Source organism: Camellia sinensis, chromosome 4 (genome assembly GCF_055761805.1).
Source record: "Camellia sinensis isolate YWXY chromosome 4, ASM5576180v1, whole genome shotgun sequence".
Lineage (NCBI taxonomy): Eukaryota > Viridiplantae > Streptophyta > Magnoliopsida > Ericales > Theaceae > Camellia > Camellia sinensis.
The window spans coordinates 33759595-33771876 of NC_138964.1; the positions used below are offsets into that span (position 1 = coordinate 33759595).

At 37.9% G+C, this 12282-nt stretch overlaps 1 long non-coding RNA gene across 1 annotated transcript; it reads right to left on the reverse strand.

The window, feature by feature from the left end:
• Nucleotides 1-5063: 5063 nt before the first annotated feature.
• Nucleotides 5064-9961, reverse strand: LOC145823293 (uncharacterized). Its single transcript, XR_014365582.1, has 3 exons — nucleotides 9323-9961; nucleotides 7620-7722; nucleotides 5064-5316 (listed from the first exon to the last, which is right to left on the reverse strand). It is a non-coding gene; the product is annotated as an uncharacterized LOC145823293 (long non-coding RNA).
• Between the last annotated feature and the right edge of the window lie 2321 nt (nucleotides 9962-12282).

Below are 12282 nucleotides of genomic sequence, written 5' to 3' on the forward strand. Positions count from 1 at the left end.
AAGGATGGCGGCGCCAACAAAGTACCTTTACAACTAGTAAGCTGTAAGCATTGCCTCCAAAACTTAGTTGCATCGGTTTTCTATTTCTCTTAGCAACGTCGAAATGGCGATGAAACCAACAATACTGGAGATGGCAGCTTCGAGGCAAAGTGCCTCACCAACTTTGACCGCTGCAAGTGGTACCTCTGCAACTTGACTTAAACACTTTCTTCGTGGAGTCTATTTGGATCCTTAGCGGGTCGGACCTACTTCGGCCCACTTGTTGGCCCACTTCCCATGGGCTTTAGCCCATGCTTCTTTAGACATTCTTAGTCGCCGAAAAGAGGCGACCTCAGCACTTAGATCCATACTTAATTTGGAGCTTAATTTCTGACCCTTTACATTTGCCCCTTACGTATGTGGGAACACGCCTATTGTTTCCTGCGCGTGTATGAAGTTAGCAAGTAACCAAGGAGTTGAGTCGGTTGGGTCAGAAGTTACACCGGTTTTCTGCATGGTTATAATGACTCTGAAAAGACGTGTTTGGCTGATAGGTCATAATGGTCCTGAAGAGGCGTGTTGGTACCCCTTCGCTGCACTCTCTATAAATAGGCCCCTTGGGTCCATTGGTCTCCCACTTCCAGTCAAAGCCTATATTCTTGTCTTCTTCTCTCTCTAGTCTCTCTCTTCCAAAGTTTTCTTCTCCGTTCTTTATTTTTCTTCATGGCCACCTCAAGATTCTTAGCCGATGGGGCTATCCCACCTCACTCTGAATGGAGGAGGACTCCTTACTTTGGGGGCCTCGCCAACCTATTTTGGAAAGTGGTTGAGTCCTTTACTTCAGATGCTCCTCTTTTAGAGGAACCCTTGCTTCCTTTCGGCAAAGCCTTTTTAGACGACGCCGATATGGTCAACCCTGCGTCGATTCTGCGGTTCTGAGTTAAACGCGGTGACTTTCCACACTCTAACATTTATTATCGCACTTATTCGGGCCCTTTGGTCAACTGGCCCCTTTGGGTTGATGACGTTTTGGCAGATGGTGACTTCTCGCAGCGTTTGAAGGATGTCAGCCTTTTTAGAGCTATTTTGGTTTCAAAGGAGTTGTATATTCGAAAAGTTCAGACCAATACCGATGTTGTCGTCTCTCGTTGGAGTCGCGACACCGATACCTTCATTTTTGCTTGGGGGGAAGTGACCCCGACTTTGGAAGATGTTGTTGTACTGTTGAGCCTTAGTGCCCGCGGGGACTCCATTTTTGACCCTATATCTCTCACTGCTGCAGAGCAGACCACAGTCACTGTCCTTTAAGGTGGCTTTAGAGAGGCACGAAAATTTGGTTCTTGGTATGACCCCAGGACTAGGGAGTTATTACAGGAGAGGCCAAAGGGAGACAAGACAACATATCTCTCTTGGCTAAAACACTTCTTCAAGGATATGCAACTGCTTGTGGGTGACATCACCGAAGGCAACCGCGAATTTATAGTTAGCCTGGGTTACCGCGACAACTTGTATCTTGCTATATTGTCAACTACTTCATCTATTTCTTTGTTCTCTCCAGTAATCCCGCTGAAAGTATCAGTCCACTAATGTTTCCCTCACTATCAAGCTTTCAAGTGGCCACCAAATCCCTTTGGCTCCCCTCTTCTTGGGGAATCTATACTTCTGTCTTGATCTTATTTATGCGGACATGGAGAGGTCTATGGGTCGTTATGATGTGTGGAGTTTTGTGCATGCTCAGTTTCTAACTGCTTTCTTCTATAAACAATTCCTTGCCATGGGTCCTGCTTCCAAGGAGCACAAGCCCTTTTATACTAAGGAGGTCCTAAATGTAGAGGGTCATTCCATCCTAGATATGAAGGGACAAGTTGTCACAAGACAGGAACGCAACTATTTTCCCTGCATCTTCAAATGGTCTAGCGTCGGTACCAATAGGCCTTTCATAGATTACATTAATTGTTAGGAGGATTGTGTGTTCCGCCCCTATACTCAGACTTTTCCAAGCATTTCAGTTGTTCTCTTTTACTCTTTAGAGGTTTGGCATATTGACCTCTCTGTTAAGGATATCCTAGCAACTCTTCTAGTGGTCGCCATGATACGGCCTGGATATTTGTCAGTATGGAACAATACGGACATGTCTACTGTCATCTACTGACCGGACAAAGTCCTTAGGCAATTTGGCATGGATCAATGCATTCCACACATGCCTCCTCCTCATAGGGACTTTCATTTGAGTTTCAGTCGGTTCACCCGCAACCATACTTCCCTTCTTGTAGAGGGCTTAGGTGTCATGGAATTTCCTTCGCGTGGGAGAGAAGGTGCTTTCACCGCAAGCCATAGGTTGTATTGGCATCGCAACCTCAATTCCTTGTTCAATTTCTATAATAGTGATCCAGTGGTCCTCGCTGTGAAACCTATCTCACAACCCAACTTATCTCTCCGTCTTCCTTTTGGTCGTGGAAAATAGACCAATTTATTTTGCCGCTTCAAACTGCTATCTTTACTTACTGCAAGGGAACCCCCTTCGGCTGAGGCGATGCATGTTTAGCCTTTGCAAGTTTCTCTCCCCCCCATCAGTGCATTAGTGAGAATGACGCGCGCTCGGTGAAGGGCAGCCCAAGAGGCAGTGGCGTCAGTCGCTAAGGCCCGCACCTCCATGTAGGAAGAGACCTCGAGAGGTATCAACACTTGACATGTTTTGCATTCTTTTATCTGAACTTTTTGTGCCTATTCTAATGGTTACATTGTCTTCTTCTTTTTAGGGCTTATTGGCTTTAGGGCATGGCACTGCTTCAGCCGCCTCGTCTTGGGGCCCCAGAGGCCCTTTGACCGTTATTAGGCTTTCCTCTGACTTAAATGATGATGACAACCTTCCTATTACTTCGAGGGTCACCAGACTTAGAACCCACAGACTAGTACTTTCAGAGGCTGAGGAAGAATCAGTCGCTGAGGTTGAACCACCTACTGAGATTGAACAAGTTGCTGAGGCAGAACCAATTGTAGAGGCTCAGCCAGTTGCAGAGGGTGAGGATATGGAAAAAGACCATGATGTTCCCCCCATCGAAAGCGAACAAGTCCCTCCTGTCATGGAAGTTGCGGAGGGTGGCATGCCTACTGAGGGTGTTGATGCTCCAAACACCGCTGCTCTTGTACATTCCGACCATTTATCCATTGGTGGCGAGGACTCTGTCTCCAAAACTCCAAGAGAGAAGCGTGGAGAAAGGAATATATAATTAAATAAAAAATAACGAATATATAATTAATAGAATTATAAGAATATAACACGTAGAATATAAATTGGACATATATAATAATTTTTCATAAAAAGGAATCTCATAAACAACCAAGCATCACAGGGACGGTGGTTTTTTGATTTACAAAGTTCAAAAAAGAAAATGTAAAAAAAAATGTAAAAAATTTACTCCTCATGGTAAAATATAGGATAAATTACAAACACATCCTTGAAGTTTACTTAAATTATAAATTACCCTCTGTGGTTCTAAAAATTACATTATGCCTTCTAAGATTTCTAATTTCATAACAAATAGGTCCTTTTATTAATAAATTATCAAGTTAATTAACAGTTTTTAATAATATTAAATTTTATTTCAATTAATAATTCAGATAATTTTATTATTGTATAGGTGAATAGTTAGAAATTTTATTTTTTCAATTAATTCTGTTAAATAAAAAATTCTTACATGGAGGTATTTGTAATTTTCCAAATCACAAGGAGCAATTCGTATTTTAAGAAAACCTCAGGGGTGTATTTGTAATTTATCCTAAAATATATTTACATATCAATCAATCACTTTTTTTTTTTTACACTATTATATTGACTAAAAAAATAAAAATTCCTAGACACATTTTAATTTTTTTTCATCTCAACAAAAAAGTTTTAAAAAAATCACTAAAAAAAAAAAATTAAGTTTCCAAACAAGCCTGGAGCCACACTGAATCGATGCTTCGGAGTATGGAAGGAAAAGTAAGAGAAAATCACAATAATTTACTGTAAATATATCTTTAACAAGAACTGAGAGAACAAACAAAAATAAGAAGAAATAAGAAATTTTCGTTTTTCTTTGTTTTCTCGACAGACAAATGAAAGAGGGAACATATATAAAAAAAGAATCGAAAGAAAATTGCTCTATTATTTTTCATTATTCAAAACAGTGTACAACTAACTTTTTATACACATAGTTAGACTGAGATTCTATTCATTTTATGGTTGTAATGGAAGATATCCATTATATCTTGTAAAAATTGAGAAATAATAATAAAAATTTATAATATATTTTAAATTTAGAAATAATCATTACAAATCCTTAAATAATGTAATGGTGACCTTTTATTGCAACTTTGAAATAAAGATGATCACAATTAGGGGTGTAAAAATAACACACGGCTCGAAATAGACCCAACCTAGTGCCCAGTCTGGGACCCTGGGCCTGGGCCGTCATTTTGAGGCCTAGTCACGCCCCATGGGTCGGCCCATCGGCTCGCTCAAGGTCCATTCAAAACCCGACCCACCCAGCCTACCTGAAACCCAATGTCATTTTTAATAAAAAAGAATAAAACTTCTGTGGAAAAATTAGAAAAAAATATTAAAAAATATCTAGGTCCACCCAAAACCCAAATACCTCATGAGCTTAATACTACAAAAAATTCAGGTTTTTGTAACGACATTTTCTCCTAATGCCGTCTCAAAAAAAATTTAGTGACGGCAAATCACTTTTAGCGACGGTAAAAAGGGGTCACAACAGAAGACGTTGCAAAAACTTTGATACCGTCGCCTTTTTTTTTTTTTGCGATGGCAATTGTTGCTTTTTGCGACTTTTACTGTTAATATATAAAAAAGTGAAACTTTTTGTGACAGCACTGTTTCACCGCTGCTAAAAGTCTTATTTGAGACCACAAGTAACGGTGTCGCGAATTGTGTTTTTTTTGCGACGGTATGGTGCCGTCGCAAAAAAAAAAAAAATATATATATATATATAATAATTAAAAATATTAAAATTACCTGTATTAAATGAAAAACAATTGAAAAAAAAAACCAATAATTGCATAATAATATAAAATTTCCTATATAGAAATAACAATTTCTCCATAATAAAAACATTCTTGCATCCATAATTACACATCAATAAAATTACCCCACTACATAATGTTCTATAATACATATATAATGTTTAAATACATAAAGTTGTTCATAATTCAAAATAACATAAACCAAAATTAAAAATTTTTCTCATCATTCTCTGTGAGTAACAAAAACAAAAGTTAGTCGCATTTTTCACAGGTATGCATTCAACAAGAAGCAAACTCCTACTCGGGAAATATCTGAAAACAAAAAATAAAAATAATTAGTGACAATATAATAATGTGTTAATGTGCTAATTACAAAAAAATATAAAAATTTAACTACTATACAATAATAAAGATAATTAAGTAAATAATTTTGTCCAAATCGAAATCTGACTCTAACTCCCAAACCGAGAACGCGATTCGAGTCTCGTCTTCTCTCACAAGTCTCTCTTGCCTAAGTGGTCGCGTATGCCAAGTTTTGTGCTAATCCGATGCCGTTTGGTGATTTTGGGGCGTCAACACCTCAAATTCTAAGTTTGTTAAGAAACTAGTTTGCCTAGCGTGAAATCTGGCTCTAACTCCCAAATCAAGAACCCGATTCGAGTCTCGTCTTCTCCCACAAGTCTCTCGTGCCTAGGCGGTCGTGTGTGCCAAGTTTCGTGCTACCCCGACGTTGTTTGGTGATTTTGGGGTGTCAACATCTCGAATTTCAAGTTTCTTAAGAAACTAATGTGTCTATAGAGAAATCCAGCTCTAACTCGCAAATCGGAAACCCAATTTGAGTCTCGTCTGTTGCCCTAAGTCTCTCGTGCCTAGGTGGTCGTGTGTGCCAAGTTTCATGCTAATCCGACACCGTTTGGTGATTTTGGAGTATCAACATTTCGAATTTTAAGTTTTTTAAGAAACTAGTTTGTTTAGAGTGAAATCTAACTCTAACTCCCAAACCGGGAACCCAATTCGAGTCTCGTCTTCTCCCACAAGTCTCTCGTGCTTAGGCGGTTGTGTGTGCCAAGTTTCGTGCTACTCCGACGCCGTTTGGTGATTTCGGGGCGTTAACACCTCGAATTCTAAGTTTCTTAAGGAACTAGTTTGTCTAGAGTGAAATCCAACTCTAACTCCCAAACCGGGAACCCGATTCGAGTCTCATCTTCTCCCACAAGTCTTTCGTGCCTAGGCGGTCATGTGTGCAAAGTTTCATGCTAATCCGACGCCGTTTGGTGATTTTGGGGCGTTAACACCTTGAATTCTAAGTTTGTTAAGAAATTAGTTTGTCTAAAGTAAAATCCGACTCTAACTCCGAAATCGGGAACCCGATTCGAGTCCCGTCTTCTCCCACAAGTGCGTCGTGCCTAGGCGGTCGTGTGTGCCAAGTTTCGTGCTAATCCGACATCGTTTGGTGATTTTGGGGCGTCAACACCTCGAATTCTAAGTTTTTTAAGAAAGTAGTTTGTCTAGAGTGAAATCTGACTCTAACTCCCAAACTGGAAACCCAATTCGAGTCTTGTCTTCTCCCACAAATCTCTCATGCCTAGGCGGTTGTGTGTGCCATGTTTCATGCTACTTCAACGCCGTTTGGTGATTTTGGGGCGTTAATACCTCGAATTCTAAGTTTCTTAAGAAACTAGTTTATCTAGAGTGAAATCTGGCTCTAACTCCCAAACCGAAAACCTGATTCGAGTCCTATCATTTCTCATAAGTCTCTCATGCCTAGACAGTCGTGTATGCCAAGTTTCGTGCTAATCCGACACCGTTGGGTGATTTTGGGGTGTCAACATCTCGAATTTTAAGTTTTTTAAGAAACTAGTTTGTCTAAAGTGAAATCCAACTCTAACTCCCAAACTGGGAACCCGATTCGAGTCCCGTCTTCTCCTACAAGTCTCTCGTGCCTAGGCGGTTGTGTGTGCCAAGTTTCGTGCTACTCCGACGCCGTTTGGTGATTTTGGACAGTTAACACCTCGAATTCTAAGTTTCTTAAGAAACTAATTTGTCTAGAGTGAAATTTAACCCTAACTCCCAAACCGGGAACCCGATTCGAGTCTCGTCTTCTCCCACAAGTCTCTCGTGCGTAGGCGGTCGTGTGTGCAAAGTTTCGTGCTAATCCGACGCCGTTTGGTGATTTTGGGGCGTTAACACCTCGAATTCTAAGTTTCTTAAGAAACTAGTTTGTCTGGAGTGAAATCCGACTCTAACTCCCAAACCGGGAACTCGATTCGAGTTCAATCTTCTCCCACAAGTGTCTCGTGCCTAGGCGATTGTGTGTGCCAAGTTTCGTGCTAAACCAATGCTATTTGGTGATTTTGGGACATCAACACCTCGAATTGTAAGTTTCTTAAGGAACTAGTTGATCGTAAATCTCTCTCCCTACATACAAGTCAAGTGATACTATGTTACTGTAAAGACCATTCCCAGGTGATTAATCATTTTAAAATACTGTGTTTAGATGCTTACTAAACTCTTTTCTATAATAATATCACAGCCAAGACATGCAAGAAGAATATTAATCTCACGGTTATTACAACTTTAGATCGATGCATCTTTATAATTTAAAGAGTTCTTACCTGCTGCTGAAAGAACAACTCCAACAAGTCATATGTGGCAGAAGTGTTCGACTTATTTATAATATGCAATGCATAAGAAGATACGAATGCATTATCATGGTAACTGCAGTTTCCAAAAGTAATTTAGTAACCATTGTCCAAAATAACGACTTAACATAAAACTCAACACTAAATTAGAACATCATACTTAATGTAAAATATAATTCAACTGCCAAGTCAACACAACACAACAACACCTTTATATTAAACTATTTCAGATAACTCTGCAAAATTTTTTAAATTTCTCAAATTTATGATCAATTGTTTAATTCTATCACCTAAAACAATCATGTTCATGATGTATGAGTAAATTTAAAATGTATGATTTCGTGGGGCGTGGCAACTTGGAGATGGGGACAGAAACTCTTTTTAAACACCAAATACTTCAGCTCTACAAAGTAAAACCCAAGTTGAACTCTCAAACTACCACAAAGATCTATCTCCTAGTAAAAGTTGCATAATTTTTTTGATAACTCAGTATCCGGCCCAAAGGACTGACTAATCCATCAATAGATGATCTCATACCATTATCACCATTTAGTTGAACATTCAAAGATATCACTTACGACTCTTGATTCAATGACAAACTAACCAACAACATAGAATTTGATAGATCTACATTAGGAAAAAAAGTGCAAGATATCAGTGAAGCTCTCATACAAAAGGTGTCAAGAGGGGTAATTTTGCATAGATTACAATACTTCTTAATAAGTCTATTAACTTTTTAAATTCCTTTAAACTTTTATGTAAATTATAGTAATATCAGTTGAAATACACTTTGTGAAGCAATTAGTGAGGATTTGTGTTTGCATCAAAATATTTGATATAATACAATTATCGTATTTGAATTTTCACTACAAAGATAAATTTTGAGCAGTGGCACAAGTAAAAGAAGCATAAAGATTGAATGATCAACATAATTTTGACCTTCTTAAAAATCATAATAGAATCTGCAAGATAATTGAACAAGTAAATCAAATGGCATAAATTCACCAAACACCATTATAATTAATATTACACAAAAGCCTAGATTGAGAGAAGGGTCACTAATAGTCAAGGATTAAACTAAAGTTGCAACCACAAAACATGCCAGATATATGATTTCAAAATGGTCAGCCTATCAAATAATACCAAATTCTAGTGGCACGGATGAGATAAAAACCTATATCATCTTGAGAATGAATCAACATTCATATCATATTTCATTTTATATCTATAAATTAGTTTAAGGCCAGCTCATATACTATGGTATTGAAGCTAGACAAAAAGGAAATCACAATCAGTTGGCGGTTTGACAAAATTAATGGGAAACAGGATTCTTGGTTCCACTAAATTATTTTACTCTCCTTTCCTTTCTAATTCTTGGACATAATATGCTGTTGAAGGCAAAACTTTAATAGTGATATCTAGAGTTAAAAACTAGGATTCCCTAATCTATCTTGTAAATGAACATTACTTGGTTATATATTTCATGTTCCTTGTATTAAAAACTCTTTCAACATATTTTCTATTCAACACATGACTCAAAATGATACAAAAGTGAAAACAGCAATGTCAATACACAAAATTTGACAACTGACTATATCAGAATCTATAATTTTTCACTCAAGACTAGTACCAGTAACCCAAGAAACCCACATTGAAGACGACTATATCATACTTACATTTGAACAGAAATGGAGAGAAAAATTAGGGCAAAGATGAACTATCCATCTTCTGATTTCATTTTTGACGCATTAATGTGCCTTGCCGCCTGATATTTCTTATCGCAATCAGCCCATTCGAGATCGCCGTTCCAACGAGTCCGACGGTAGTCCTTTGTAGACAAAGGTTCTGAAACAGTTGAGGGGAGTGTAGGGTATGGATTTGAACATATGGCTTGTGGAGTGATTGGAGAAGATTGAAGATAGGGTTAGGGTTTTAGAATCGATGAAAAGAGTGGAGAAGACGAAGTAGACGACCGGTGAAGATCAGTGAAGAGAAAAGGAGAAGAGAGAGGAGGCAGTGAGGGAGGAGGTGTGGCGGCAGCAGTGGTGGTCGCCGGTGGCGGCACCAGAGGCAATGACGTAGGAGGTGGAAGAGATAAAGAGAGAAGAGAGTGAGTGAGAGTGAGAGGGAGTGTTGGGTTAGGGATTGGGGATTGGGGATTTGAGATCGCGAGAAGCAAAACGGGGGAAAGAAAGGGGGGAATTCGGATAGAAATTGCGGGAAAACGAAAGGAAATTTATTTATTTTTGAGTAAAATAGATTTTTTTTTATTTAATGAATTTTTTTTTTGATTTTTTTTTTTTTATAGTTACTAAGGTTAAAAATTTATTTGTCTCATTTTTATTTTAATGAAAAAAAAATATTATTTTTTTATTTGGTAGAAGTAGAGGTAATATTTTAAAGAAAAATATTTTCAGTTAAAATAAAATTAATTTTTTTTGGTCAATGAAAAATATTTTTTTGCGGCCCATTTTTTTTGTTACTAAAAATCAGGAACTAATTTCTTGTGGTAGATGAAAGGAAGCGGCAATAGTGGTGAAGGTAGTGGATAAGAGGTAATGGCGGTGGTGATGGCAAAGGAGATTAGTGGTGAAGTTGTGACAGTGGCAGAGGAGATGGAGTGGCGGTGGTGGAGGAGAGATAATGGTAGTAGCAGTGACAGTAGTGGTGGTAGTGGTGGTGGTATTAGAGTGGTGGCGATGGTGGTAATAATGGTAGTCGTAGAGATATAGTGGCAACAGTGGTAGTAGTGGTGGTAGTGGAATGACATTTGCAGTAGTGGTGAATGTGGTAGAGGAGATGGGTAATGAGAGAAAGAGATGAGTGAGAGACAGATAGAGAAAAGAGAGACAGAGACAAAGTGATGAACGAGAGAAAGACAAAGTGGTTGTTAAAAGTGCATTTTCTTGTAGTGGATCGATAAATCGAGAGGGAACTCGGTAAATAGAGAAGAAGGGAAGGAAAAAGTGAGCAAGGCGAACATAGTAGGAGAGAGAGAGACAGACAGACAGGCAGGCAGGCAGACAGAGAAAGAAAGAGAGAGAGAAGAGTGATGAGTGAGAGAAAGAGAGACAAACAAAAGATGAGCGAGAGATAGACATAGAGAGAGAGAGAGAAAGAGAGCGAAAATAGATGAAAGAGAGAGAGAGACATAGAAAAAGAGAGAGACAGAGAGAGATGAGCGAGATAGACAAAGAGAGAGAAGAAAAGAGAGAGAAGAGAGATGAGCGAGACAGATCAAGAGAAAAGAGAGATGAACGAGAGAGATAAAGAGGAGAGAGAGAGAGATAGGAAGATGAAAAAATGAGTGAAAAGAGAAATATTGTCGTTTTTTTTTTAATTTCTTTTTGTGATAGAAAAATACCGTTGCATTTATTCAAATCATTTTGTGACTATATATATATGAAACTGTCTCAAAGCCATAAATTTTTTTTTTTTTTTTTTTTTTTTTGCGACTGCAGTTAGTGTCGTCACAAAAATTCTATTTTTTCACGACAATAATCTCTGTCGTCGCAAATACTCTCTTTTTTTTTGCGACAGCAATTTCTGCCATTACAAATACTCTCATTTTTCGCGACAGCATTTTCTGCCATTGCAAATGCTGTCCTTTTTCGCAATAGTATTTTTCTGCTGTCACAAAAACTCACATTTTTCACGACAGCAAGTTGTGCTATCGCAAAAACTCACATTTTTCGTGACAGTAAGGTGTGCTGTCGCGAAAAGTCACTTTTTGAGACGGCAAGTGTGCCGTTGCAAATGCTTCCGTCTTTTAAGCCCACTTTTCTTGTAGTGTAAGTTTCTAGCTTGTGGCTCAGCCCGAATTGTAGCAAGAACCCGCGTGACCCGACATGAGCTGGCCTGAATCCAAGTTCGGTTGGATTGTGTCAAATTTACACCCCTATAATTTGTGGATACTAACTAAAGGAATCTACTACGCCTAATCACCAATGATTGTTATTTTATTTCCAAAATAATGGAAAATGCGGGCGACCCCCAGTGACCCCTAGCCCACGTAACTGTGGGTGATTGGCAAAAAAGAAAAAAAAAAAGAAAAAGAAAAAAGAAAACTGACAAATGACGTTGCGCCACATCACTGGGGTTCGACCCCCAGTGGGGGTGTGTAGCATTGTTGCCAAAATAATCCATGACAACTATATAATTTTCGTATTTAATGTTTTGTTTTCTATTAGTTAAAAAAGGGTACAATTGTAAATGTCTCAAAATAACCAAACAACTATCCATTACACTGGCTCGTCTGGAAATATCAAATTTTAACTAAAAAATGAAAAAGACACTAAAAAGATAAAAATATGAATAAATTATACAAAAAGTTAAAAAGATTCTATTTTGTTTTTATTTTTTGTATTTTTTTTTATAAAATGTCAAAAATCATTTTAAATATATTAGGTAGCGTTTGGTAGAGTTTTCTAAATATGATTTGAGAATAGAGTTATATTTTGAGTTTGTGAGTTTTGGAATTATGATTTGAGTATAGAAAATTTGTTTGGTTATGAGTTTTAAACAGAGTTTTGAATTGGAAAGTGTTGAATTGAGTTTTTAATGTTTGATATGACATGTGAAATAAGAAAATTTGTTTGTTTAAGTGTTTTGGAAAGAGTTTTCAAAATTTTATTCA